The sequence below is a fragment of the Phalaenopsis equestris genome, unplaced genomic scaffold (genome assembly GCF_001263595.1).
Source record: "Phalaenopsis equestris unplaced genomic scaffold, ASM126359v1 Scaffold000146, whole genome shotgun sequence".
Lineage (NCBI taxonomy): Eukaryota > Viridiplantae > Streptophyta > Magnoliopsida > Asparagales > Orchidaceae > Phalaenopsis > Phalaenopsis equestris.
In genome coordinates, this window is record NW_018164588.1 from 439,691 (window position 1) to 452,568 (window position 12,878).

The 12,878-nt window shown below is 32.5% G+C and overlaps 1 protein-coding gene across 8 annotated transcripts in view; it reads left to right on the forward strand.

Annotated features, from left to right (window-relative positions):
- The first annotated feature begins 864 nt into the window (after window positions 1-864).
- Window positions 865-12,878, forward strand: part of LOC110021776 — a 37,696-nt gene continuing 25,682 nt past the window's right edge. For 6 of the 8 annotated variants that reach the window (XM_020720412.1, XM_020720411.1, XM_020720413.1 and 3 more), the window contains exon 1: window positions 865-1,005. The gene's annotated coding sequence lies outside the window, so the exon portion shown is untranslated. Of the gene's footprint in view, window positions 1,033-12,878 lie in introns of all 8 variants that reach the window. The other 2 variants (XM_020720414.1, XM_020720410.1) reach the window with 1 other exon arrangement.

Below are 12,878 nucleotides of genomic sequence, written 5' to 3' on the forward strand. Positions count from 1 at the left end.
TTAAATACACTTAATAAATTTTAATTTTTAATGAATAACCTGTTTTATTCATTACACATAATAAATTAATTTGTAATTAAAAAAATTATTAAGATAATTAATCAATAATGTGATATATTATTCATCAATCGATACAAGATGATGACTCATTTATTATTAGTTAGTAATTATCATATCATTTTCAAATAAAAATACAAATCTAATTAGCTTATTTCTTTTTAATCTATGTAATACACAACTGGATTAATTAAAATTTGATTTGCATAAAATCATATAACAAATAATTGATTAGTAATTTAATATGCCATTTAAAAATATATTTTATTTAATTAAACTAGATGAAAGACAATATTAATGTGCTGATGCTTATAATTGATATATATATATATATATCATTTTGTGAAATAGTATTGATCTGTTGTATATCGGTATTTTTAATTAATAATATTTTTATCAAATTTATTTTATTAAGTTCAATAATATATATTTATTAAATTGATAATAATTATTAAATACACTTATATTTTCATTAATTAATATTATATATTAAAATAATTTCTTAATATAGTTATTTTATGCTCTACTTAATTTTATTTAGGCGCATTTACACGCACACCATATAATTCTTTTGAATTTGCAAATTTAATAATTAAAATTTCAAATTCAAATGCATAACATTTAGAGTTTTAAAATAAAAAAAATAATATTTTTTTATTCTTTTAAAAGTGCAATATTTATTTTAATGCTTAAATTTATAACATTAAAATATTAGAAATAAATATACTAAGTTTTAAATATTAGGTAAATAAATGCGAGAGAAATTACGTGACATGGATGTAAAATTTTCTTTTATTATATAGCCGATCAAAATCCGGTCCCCAAATTCGAAACCCTCGACACCGTCGAGGTGCGGACTCGGGACTCCTCGTCTCTCTCACACTTCATCTTCAATCCGAGACGCCCTAGGGAAGTCGCGAAGACCGCTTGCAGCGAAGGCATCTAAGGGTATTCCTTCGTCTATATCTAACCTTCGTGAGTTTTTTTTTTTTTGTTTATTTTAATTTAATTTATTTATTTATTTTTTGCGAAACCTCGTCAGTCCGCTGAATTGAGCCGAAACGCAGGTAAAGCGGGATTAAGATTCCATAGAATTTAAAACATGCATTTCGGTCGTTTGGCAGGTTCTAAGCTGAATCCTGTGTAAATCTGGCTGCCAAACAGCCCCGCAGCCTCCAATTTCACCTCGCACCCTCGGCGGCTTAGAGTGTCTTGTTCACTTACTCACAAAAGTTGGTAATTCACAACGCTCGAACGAATCAACATTTAATCAAACACACCGGGCCTAAAGAAGAAAAATAATTATAAAAAAATTGATCAAATAAAATTTATCAATTATTCATGCCCAATATATCATTTTTATTTAATTATAGTCATTTAGTTCTTCGAAGTTAGTTTTATTATAAATTTTAACAATTGCCTGCGTATATCATTTCTATTTCCATGTTAGTTGAAGTCTAAATCCATCATGTGGAACTTACATCATATCTAAGTTAGTCTTAAGTACATTTTGTCAGAGAAAAAGGGAAGCTCAGAATAACTAGCCTTTTTTTGTCGGAGATGCTTCCCGATATAACTAGCCTTTTTTTTTGTCTGAGATGTTAACATGCATCTTTAGAAAGCCAATGAAAGTCTCTCCTCTTCCAAAAGAGGATGGGCTTAGTACTTCTATATTGAGAAAAATGAAATTGAAAACTTTCTCCAGCTATTTGTCTTGGAGGTCTTGGTTGAATGCTTTCGTTAGAAAGAACCCACCTACCTAGCTAGTGTTGAAAAGCTAATATCAACCTGGACAACAAGTGAAATACAATTAAGGCAGAAGATCAAGAGAATTCATTTAGCCTTAGCTTGTGCACTATTCTTTGCTTGATGCTTTAAATAAGGTTCAAAGTGAGGAAAACAAGGAAACATTCCTTATGTTGCACTTGCTTCAAGATAGGTTGCCATTTGATCATTGATTGAATGATGATGCGTGGAGTAACATAGAAGAAATGATGTGACTACTACTTTTCTATTGAGAGAAAAGAGACTTAATAAGTATATTGGTATTGGAAAAGAGAATAATGAATTTAGAGTTGCTGGAGAATTTTTCATGTACTTTATGAAGTTTCATCAAACTCAAAATATCTTATTTTATCGTAAATAGCTCCATGCTTGAGAAAGTTCCACTAGTGGTTGCTCTTATAAATCATTACATGGTCGTGATTAGAGGGATAAAACATATGATGTTTTGAATGAGACTCGATCAATGTTTTTAGGGGCGTCAACCTCAATTAAAAAAAGGGCGAAGTTATTGACCATTCCAAACCTTTTGTAGGAATGAATGGTAGCATTGTCATGTTCATTGGAGAGTTTATTTTGATGAAGTAGCTTTCTGTTGGCCTGCTTTCTTTTGTTTGCGTATCAGAGAAGGATTTTAGAAAGATTACATGTGGCTTGTCCCAAGTCTCTTAAGTTTTTCAACTGAGCCAGAGTTCCTTTCAACATCTCTTTCACAAAGGGACACAATTGAAGCTCATCTAATGATGTGTTATCTGTTCACTCCTCTTTCTCTTTATCTTTTATAGCTTTTAATAGGATTTTGTCTTGATAGTGTCGTGCTCGTTCAAGAAAGAGTCTCTTTGATTAAGAGAAAGTCTGAGGATAGATAGTCAATGACAAATGAGGAGGCATCTTAACATATAAAATGCTGCTAATTGCTAAGAATTAAATTGGAATTGAAATAGTGACATGCACACAATCTATAGGAAAGGAAAAGGGAGGAGTTTTCTTATGCATCATTTTTTATTTTTGTTATTGGATGATGACTCCCATTAGGGATGGTTAGATCCATTTCTATCTGTTGGAAGTAACCGCCTGTATACTCTAATAGGAAGGATTTTATTTTATTGGATATATGATAGATAGGGAATAGAAAACGAGGAGGCATTTTGAAATATAAAATTTTGCACATTGCTTAGAATTAATTTTGAATGAAGTAGTTACATACACATTTTAGAGGAAAGAGAAAGGGAGGAATTTTTTTTACGCATTCTTTTTATTTCTGTTATTGGATAAATGAATCCAATTAGAGATGGTTAGATGCATTGCTATCTGTTGGAAGTTACTGACCTATATACTCTAATAGGAAGGATTTTATATTTTGACTCTGAGTATCTTTTAATATCTATTTATTTCCGCTAATAGATATTTCCTGTATTTTAGTTTCTTAATATGTGGACCGGTATGCTGACCACTTTATTACATATAGCAGGATGTAATTTGTTATTGGGTAAGAAATAGTAATCTTTCTCAAAATTTATTAATAGTGGCAGAGCGAAACCTAATTCTTTCGAGTTTGCAACTACAATCTTAATCTTCATTGGCAATGATGACGATTTAATAGGATTCTTTGGCGATATGTTTGACGCCAACACCACCTTCGATTGCAGTGTACAGAGTCATCTATAACTTCCATTGTATCTCCTTGCTTTGATGGGATCTCAACATACAAAGACGGGATCACATCGTACAAAGACCTCCATCCCCGTCTCTCTCATTTGCACGAATCACAAAACTTCCTTGCTCGTCTCTTTCATTGCTCTTGTATACTCAAGCCACAACCATATCATAGTAGCTGCACACTTTTTGAGGTCATTTAGGTTCATATTAATTTTTATCGATCGTTCGAATATTTTGTTCAATTTTTATAATCTATTTGGTCTTCGCAATTCATTTGACTTCAACAATTTTGATCTATTCGACTTGCCATAGCTGCCCTCTCATAAGTCTCCTTGTGTTGAACTTGTAAAAATCGAGAACTGTGCACCTCATCCAGGTCCTATTCTCTTGTCCAATCAAATAGTTGAATTAAGGATCCTCCTCCCTCTATTTGCTACGTACTCGTCCAGTCAAGCAATCAAATTAATGGAATTTCTCTTGATTTTTTTCGTGCAACATGTCTTCTCGATTCAGACTTCATAATTTTTTCATTGTCAAACATGACGGGACCTCGCATTCTTTTTCCTCGAAAGTCACCTCCAGATCTGAGCTTATATATTCAATACCCAATGTACTTGACAACTCATCCCACCTAGTCACTAACCATAAACTGCACAAACAAAATTTTGTTAATAGTCACAGTCTGTCTTCATGTACATATGCGACAGAGAAAAATATGAACATCTCACGACAAGATTTCAACTCCTGAAATGATAAATTCTAAATACTAGGCTTGGAAAACAGACAACCACTTGGCTATGCTATGATTAATGCATTTCATGACCACGGAGACTGGAGAAAAATTTTAGCTTTATAGGACAATGAAGGGAATTTGCGAGGCTCCACATGAACCCTATTCTGGCACTGAAAACTTGAAGTTATTTGAGATTGAAACCAGCTTATATGATCTACGACAATGAGAATTGAATGTTACTCAATATTTCAACACTTTCACATATTCTTGTCTGCAACTGGACATGTATGGGGTTTACTCTTGGAAATGTCCTGACAATTTTCAATATTTCAACACTTTCACATATTCTTGTCTGCAGCTGGGCATGTATGGGGTTTACTCTTGGAAATGTCCTGACCTGCCTTGTATAGAAATAGTAATAAACAAAAGGCGACCATCAAATTTCTTCTTGGCTTTAGTAAAGGCTAGATAAAGTCAGGGGAAGAATCACGAGACTAAAACCTCTTCCTACCATTCAGGAGGCATTTGTAGAAGTTTGAAGGAAAGTAGGATAGGATGAAAGACAATCACACACCATCCGTTGAAAATTCATCATTGTACACAAAAATTCCTTTCAAAATAATAAGCCCGTGAAAGGACAACCATGGTGCGATTATTGTAATAAAACAAACATGTGAAGTAATCATGTTGGAAACTATACAAAAAAAATTACATATTGGAAGCCATTCAATGGAAGACCTGATAGGGAGAATCGTGCAAATACTACTGTCACAACTAAAAACAATGTAGAATTTAGTCCATTCATAATGGAGCTAACTAAAACACTTCATCAGGTCATGATTACAGTTTAAGACAAACATCACAGTCCTCTATTGAAAAACCGACCAGTCTGCTAGCAAACTAGGTATTTCACTCTATGTTCTTATTAATCAAGGCAATAAACTAAATTCTTGGTTAGTTTACTCTGGAGCTTTATATCATATGATGAGAGACATCAATGCTATCCATGCACCAATCACTCTGCAGTTGAACAACCGATGGTTCATTTTCACCAGTAGCCTGAACATGATCAGTTGATTTGACAAAATAATCTTTACACCTTTACTGTGTTTGTTATTTCCAAAATTAGACTGCAATCTACTCAATCAACAAATGTGCTTGTGACTTAAAATGTGTAACTAAATTTTATTTCAATTTTTGTGATTTTTTAGGTAGTTAAATTAGGGAAGATGATTGACATTGCCGAGATGCATGGTGATCTATATCCGCTCAAAGAAATAATCTCATTAGTTGACAAGATCATCTGTCAAATTGTATTTATGAGTATAGTTCAAATTATTTTAATCCTGTTTCAAATTTTGAGTCAGCTTTTGTTGAAAATCAAGTCATGTTAAAGCATTGTCCCCTTGACTATCCAAATTTTGCTTACATTAAAGAAATGTTTCCACATCTATTTATCAATAAAGTTCAATTTCAATCAATTTAAAACATGCCAACTTGCTAATCATACCATACTCAAAACTTTAATACAAACCTTCACATCTTTTTGCTGTTATTTACAGTGTTGGGATATGATAGTTTCTATGATTCACAAATGATCACACCAGGACTACTTGAAAACTGGAGTAGAGAGAAAAAAAAACCAACAACTAGAACATTTCTTGTGGAAGAAAATTTTGAAGCTGCTGTCATATTTCAATTCTTTCATTTCATGTTCCTTGCTTTATTCCAAAGCAAAATTCAAGTTCTTGGAACTGATAACGCTAAGGAATTTTTTAATTCCAATTTTGATCTTTATCTTTTCAAGCATGTTGTTATCCATATATATTCTTGTGTGGATATTCCTCAACAAATTGGATCACAGAGAGAGAATATTCACTTATTTGAGGTGGCCCATGCCATTATGATCTTTAACCACTTGCTTAAATATTTTTGGGGGGAGGCTATACTCACAATCATATATCACATCAATGGAATGTCTTGTTGAGTATAGGGCTGTCAAAAATGCTCGTTGTTTGCGAATAGCTCGTGTTCGACTCGTTAAGTAGCTCGTGCTTGAATCGTTTGTCAAGTGAGTGAAATACAAATAAATTTTTAAACTCGAGTTATAAACGAGATGAACATATCTTTTTGTTCGATCATGTTCGACTCGTTTTAGCTCGAAATAAGGGTATTATATAAATTAGTTATATAATGATATATTATATATATTTATATCTAGGTTAAATCATTATAATTTATGTGATTATGTGGTTGTGTTTTTTATTGCATAGGAGTGGTGCAAGTTTGTATCTAACAATCTAAATCTTGTTTTTCTAATTAATTTAAAGAAGCCTATTCAAGTTGAACATGTGCCAAACATGATTAGGAATATATAAATTGACCCAAACAGAAACACATTGTTAATGAGCAATTTCGAACACGAGCCAATTTTGAACACAATTAATTTCGTATGTGTAGAACACGAGCCTAACCTAAGCTCGCTCAAGATTGACTCGTTTAAAACCCTAGTCGAGTCCTAAAATTTTAAATCCCTCGTAATTTTCTCATGGAATCCATTCCACATATTTGGTTGTCCCGCCTTTGCTCACATCCACCAACAACACCGCACCAAACTCGATCCTAAACCTCTCTGATGTTGCTTCTCCAGTTACTCCTCCAACCAAAAATGATATAAATACTACTCTCCAATCACTAGAAAAATATATAACTCCATGTATGTCATCTTCATTGAGAATCAATCATACTTTCATAAATCTAAAATTCAGGGGGTAAACTCGATGGAATACCAAATTTGAGATCTTCTTCAACATATTCAAACCGAATCAAACCCTGTAACTTAAACAACTGAACAAAATCCTACCACTCACCAGCTTCACTTGAAGTACCAAACTCTGTCATTGAAAATGTCCAAATATTCTTTACTTACCTTAAATTGACACCAGTAATAGGCAATTTAGTTCTATACCAGAAGAAAATGACCACTGAGCATGTAGAGGACACTATGCAAATTAGGGACTGTCACGAACTGAAACCAAGTGCTGTTGAACCTGATAATCATAATGACATGATTTCTAATCTCATGTCCGAGTATACATTGATCATAATGGTAGCTTATGAAAAATTGTTACAATCTTACAATATTTTTCTGATAAATCTTGATAGTGTGCAGATTCCTAACTCTATTCAAGAAACTCTAAAGGTTCCAATATGGAAACAATTAGTTGAGGAAGAAATTTGGGCTCTAGAAAATAATAACACAGGAATACTTTTAGAGTAAACACTTGGAAATTATCATTTAGGATGCAAATGTATATTCACAGTTAAACATGGAGGTGGAATCATATGGAGATTTGAAGTCGGATTGGTAGCCAAGGGCTTCACATAGTTATATGTGATTGACTATCAGGAACATTTGCACCTGTTGCAAAGCTCAATAATATTGTCTCTTAAAGCTGTGTAGAATTTGAATATCATGCTCTTACACTAGAAATTTGTGAAAGAAGGCTGTTAAGTGAACTTAAGGTGGATGCAAATGACAAAATTATGATGTTCAATGATAGTCGAGCAACTATTAATGTAGCTGAAAATCCTGTGCACCATGACATAACAAAACACGTTGAGATTTACCGACATTTCATCTCAGAAATGTCAATACCGACATTTCAACAAAATTCTTTTAGCTAAGTTATAATCCAACAAAACTTCAGATTGTTGATATCCTAACCAAAGCATTGCAAAGGGTCAACAAGGATGCATGCCTGGTTTGTATAACATATGCAACGCAACCTGAGGGTGAGTGTTGGAAGTAATCGACCTATATACTCTAATAAGAAGGATTTTATTTTCTTAACTCAAAATATTTTTTAATATTTATTTGTTTCCATTAGTAGACATTTTCTATTTTTCTAGTTTCCTAATTTGTAGATTGGTATGTTGGCTGCTCTGTTATATATAGATTTACTTTGTTTTTTTGGGTAAGAAATGGAAATCTTTCTCAAAAAAATATCGCTATCTGCTTACCCTAGCCCTTGTTAGAGCCAACTTTACTTTTTTATTGACAAAAAAACAAAAGAAATCCGATTTAATATGAACCTTAAGCATCTAATCAATTCTCATAAAGTTAAAATGAGGTTTTGTCAATTCCATTCATTTAAATTCTATCCCTAAATTGAAAAAATGAAATGGTACAATAATAGAAGTATAATCATTGCTTAAATTAAGAATTTGTAATAAAAAGTATTTTTCACTCTCGCTAAAGTAATATTAAAATCATTAATTGATCTTAACACAGTTATGAATTTTTATCATCATCCTTATTATAAGATTTGTTGGCCTTATTTGAAAAATTCTGTCTAATCTTCATGAGCCACATTCTCCACTCATTCTTCTAGAGTGCTTTGAAAGTTTTAAACTAATTTTGCACAATTTATGTCCTATTTTACGTTTTTATGCATAATACTTCAAATTAATTGCGACTTCTGATTTTATTTGTGTATCTTCTACCCTTCATGTTGCATCTATTTATGTTTATTCTCCATCGTATTATCATTATATGTCCTATTTTACGTTTTTATGCATAATACTTTAAATTAATCACGTCTTCTCATTTTATTTGTGTATCTTCTACCCTTCATGTTGCATCTACTTATGTTTATTCTCCATTGTATTATCTTTAATAAATGGTGCTTGATGTGGAGAACCATCACAAACCTCCGACACACAATAATAACCGCTACAACAACAAAAATAACATGCCTTTTTTCCATTAAGTGTGGTCGGTTACATTAATCCTTTTTCTCCATTGCATCCTATTGAGTGTCATATTTTAAACATTGCCATTGTCGTCCATTTCCATGGTTTTCATCGATTTAGGTAGTCGATAACCAACATATTGAAAAATTGTGACATGTATTCTTTAGATCCTCCGACACAATAAGATAAAAGAAAATCCGCTCTTCCGCAATTTCTTCCGCAATTGCACTGATTCTTGTCCCTTGTGGAGTTGCTAGTTCTCCACTTCAATCCCATGCCCTTGTAAGTCTTGAACTATTCGTGCCAAGATTGATCCTAAGTTGATGAGAACCATGGTCCTCTGTGACTCTAATTCCATAGATGTCAAGAATGTGCAAAATTTTCACCTCCCATGTTTATATTTATAATTGTTCAGATTTACAAGGTAACTAACTTTGAAGTATTAATGACGCTTTTTCTTTTCTTGACTTGACACCTGAATTTGTGTTTGGTAATTTCTCACTTTGTTTTATTTTCTTACCTGTAAGTTGATTTTGGTCTTCAAGCACAAATGATTTTAGTCTAATAATTTACAACTAGTTATTTGATTGCGTTGTTAATTCTATTTGCTTTGTGTGGTATGGTAGCTTAAATTTTGTCGTTTTTTTTTATCAGTGTAATTTTTAAATTAATTTCTGGCATAAAGTTTTAATATTTTTTGCTTACATTAAAAAAATATGCGTTTTTGTTTTAATTAGTATTTGAAAGTACGAATTTCAAAATTGAATTTATGTGTTTCTAGCATCTAGTTAAAATTGCATTAGAATTTGCAGACTCAGGGCATTCTACATCACCACAGGCCCACAACTCCATCAACGCTCCATTATAATGCTTTTTAATCCACTCTTTCTAATTTGTACACAGTTTATCGTAACATTATTATTGATCTTATGCTTGATTTGGTTATCAATTTGATTGTTTTCTAGTATTAAGGTCTAAAATAAACAGCCTATCATGCAACAAGTGAAAAATAGCTCATAACCTTGAGAATAAAAAGCGGGAAAAAAATATGAGAGAAAAATGCTTAATAATATGTTTGAAATTTAAAGAGAAGGCTAGGAAATATGATTTTTTGTCGAGCAAATGGTGAGATTTGGTTGGTATTTTTGATGGTTCTTATTATGAAGGTTATGGATGTTAAGTCACCTGAGAGTAATGGATTTAGTGTCACATTAAGAGTTGAAAAATATACTAGTTTAGAAAACATAAACTGTTTGATGCGCAATTTAGGTTTAAGGTTTTGAGTAAAAAATGTCCTGCCTTCAGTCCCCTTTTAGTTATCTTCCTAACAAGTGGTATTTAGAAGTAATAGTTCAATTGGGATATAGTGGTTTAAAATTGTTTAATTTAAGATACTCTGTAATTTGAGCCTAAATTGCTTTGAGGCGCATGCCCATGTGATTTAAGTGAGGAGTATACCTCACTTGAGATGTGCCTCGTCTCACTGAATTGTGGAATGCACCTTTTAGTTTTATTTTTATTTTTATTTTAATTTAATGTTTTAACTTATGACAGTTTCTGTAACTCTTGCAGGAAAGTTTCCTCCCACGCATAAATTTTCCCTTCTTAACATATTTGCTGAACTTTTCTTGGGTTGTCGTTGCTGCTATCCATCCTCAGTGTTGCCTTCGCCGCAGCCTGCTATTGTTGCAACCACTTTTTGCTGCTCTTTTTGCCATCGTTGCTGACACTATTGTCACCATTGTTGCCACCACTTTTTTGGCAATTGGCATTGACGCCTTCGCTATTGTCATTGCCGTTGCCACCATCTTCACTATTGTCATTGCCGTTGCCACCATCTTCAGTATTGTCATTGCCGTTGCTGTTGCTATCTTTGTCCTGTTGTCATCTTTACCGACTCCATTGTTCTCTCCTTCGCCTTCTCCATCGTTGCCTTTGTCGCTGCCATCATTGCTACCATTCACATTGCTTCTATTGTCACCGGCTTAATCGCCGCCTCCTCCTCGCCAAAGTTTCTTCTTTTATATGTATCTGCAGTCTCCTGCAATATTTTTTTTTATGTGGCCATAATCTTTGTTTAAAATTGTGCAATTCTAGAGGCTGGGTTCAATGCCTTTTACAAAAAGTCATAATAAGGTTTGTGTCATTGTCCCTGGTTTTGGTGTATGCCACACCTAGACTGAGGCATGCTTTGCCTCAAATTTTTGAAGCACTCGCAATTTTTTTTAATAAAAGTTAAAAAAATGATGCTAGTGCAGCCCATCTTTTTTCCCTTTTGCCCACACAGTGGGCAACAAGAATTAATTAAAAGTTTTTCTCATTATTTTGTAGTTGAACCTCTAACCATAAAAATGGTCATTGTTTTAAAATTTACTTAATTTTTCTATTGACTATTTTAATTGGGAAAAGGAAGCTAACTGAGATTGAATATGAGCAAGAATAAGAGAATATGAATATAATTGAGGATGAGGCGAGGGAGAAGACAATTTATCATGTTGATAATTCTAACGAAAACCTATTGTATGATAAGAGTGATGATAGCTTTCAAGTTAAAAAATTCTAATGTTAATACATTGTTAATTTTTTTATTCAAGCGGAAGATATTAGAAGTGGCAGAAAGAGATTTGTGTTAAACTTAGATTTGTTATTGTGCTTAGCTTATTTTAATAGTTTAATATTTGTATAACCGGACTTATTTCATGATTGAATACTAGAGTGTTAAAGTGTTATTTCTTAATTTGTGTTTCTTACTTCATTAGATATTTATATGTTTATTTTTAATGTGTTAATATGTTAGGATTAACACTGTCATTGTCGGGTTTCAAGCTCCAAAAGTGAAAAATGGAGGCTTGCATTAGGAAATCAACAATCAGTGTAAAGCTTATTGAAAAATTATGACATGAATCCTTTAACTCCTTGTGTAAATGCTAAGACGTCCCATTAGAAGCGATGCGCTGTATGACTTGAATATAGTGAAAAAGGTTCAAGGGCCGCGATACCGACACCGGGGTGCAGTGTCAAATAAGCAAGAGTTCTCACATTTCGGATGGATACAGAAGTTTTTTCCCTTTTGCCCACACAGTGGGCAACAAGAAATAATTAAAAGTTTTTCTCATTATTTTATAGTTGAACCTCTAACCATAAAAAATGGTCATTGTTTTAAAATTTAATTAATTTTTCTATTGACTATTTTAATTGGGAAAAAGAAAGCTAACTGAGATTGAATATGAGCAAGAATAAGAGAATATGAATATAATTGAGGATGAGGCGAGGGAGAAGACAATTTATCATGTTGATAATTCTAATGAAAACCTATTGTATGATAAGAGTGATGATAGCTTTCAAGTTAAAAAATTCTAATGTTAATACATTGTTAATTTTTTTATTCAAGCGGAAGATATTAGAAGTGGCAGAAAGAGATTTGTGTTAAACTTAGATTTGTTATTGTGCTTAGCTTATTTTAATAGTTTAATATTTGTATAACCGGACTTATTTCATGATTGAATACTAGAGTGTTAAAGTGTTATTTCTTAATTTGTGTTTCTTACTTCATTAGATATTTATATGTTTATTTTTAATGTGTTAATATGTTAGGATTAACACTGTCATTGTCGGGTTTCAAGCTCCAAAAGTGAAAAATGGAGGCTTGCATTAGGAAATCAACAATCAGTGTAAAGCTTATTGAAAAATTATGACATGAATCCTTTAACTCCTTGTGTAAATGCTAAGGCGTCCCATTAGAAGCGATGCGCTGTATGACTTGAATATAGTGAAAAGGGTTCAAGGGCCGCGATACCGACACCGGGGTGTAGTGTCAAATAAGCAAGAGTTTTCACATTTCGGATGGATACAGATGAAAAAAGTTAGTCCATAAAATTAATATTATGATAAG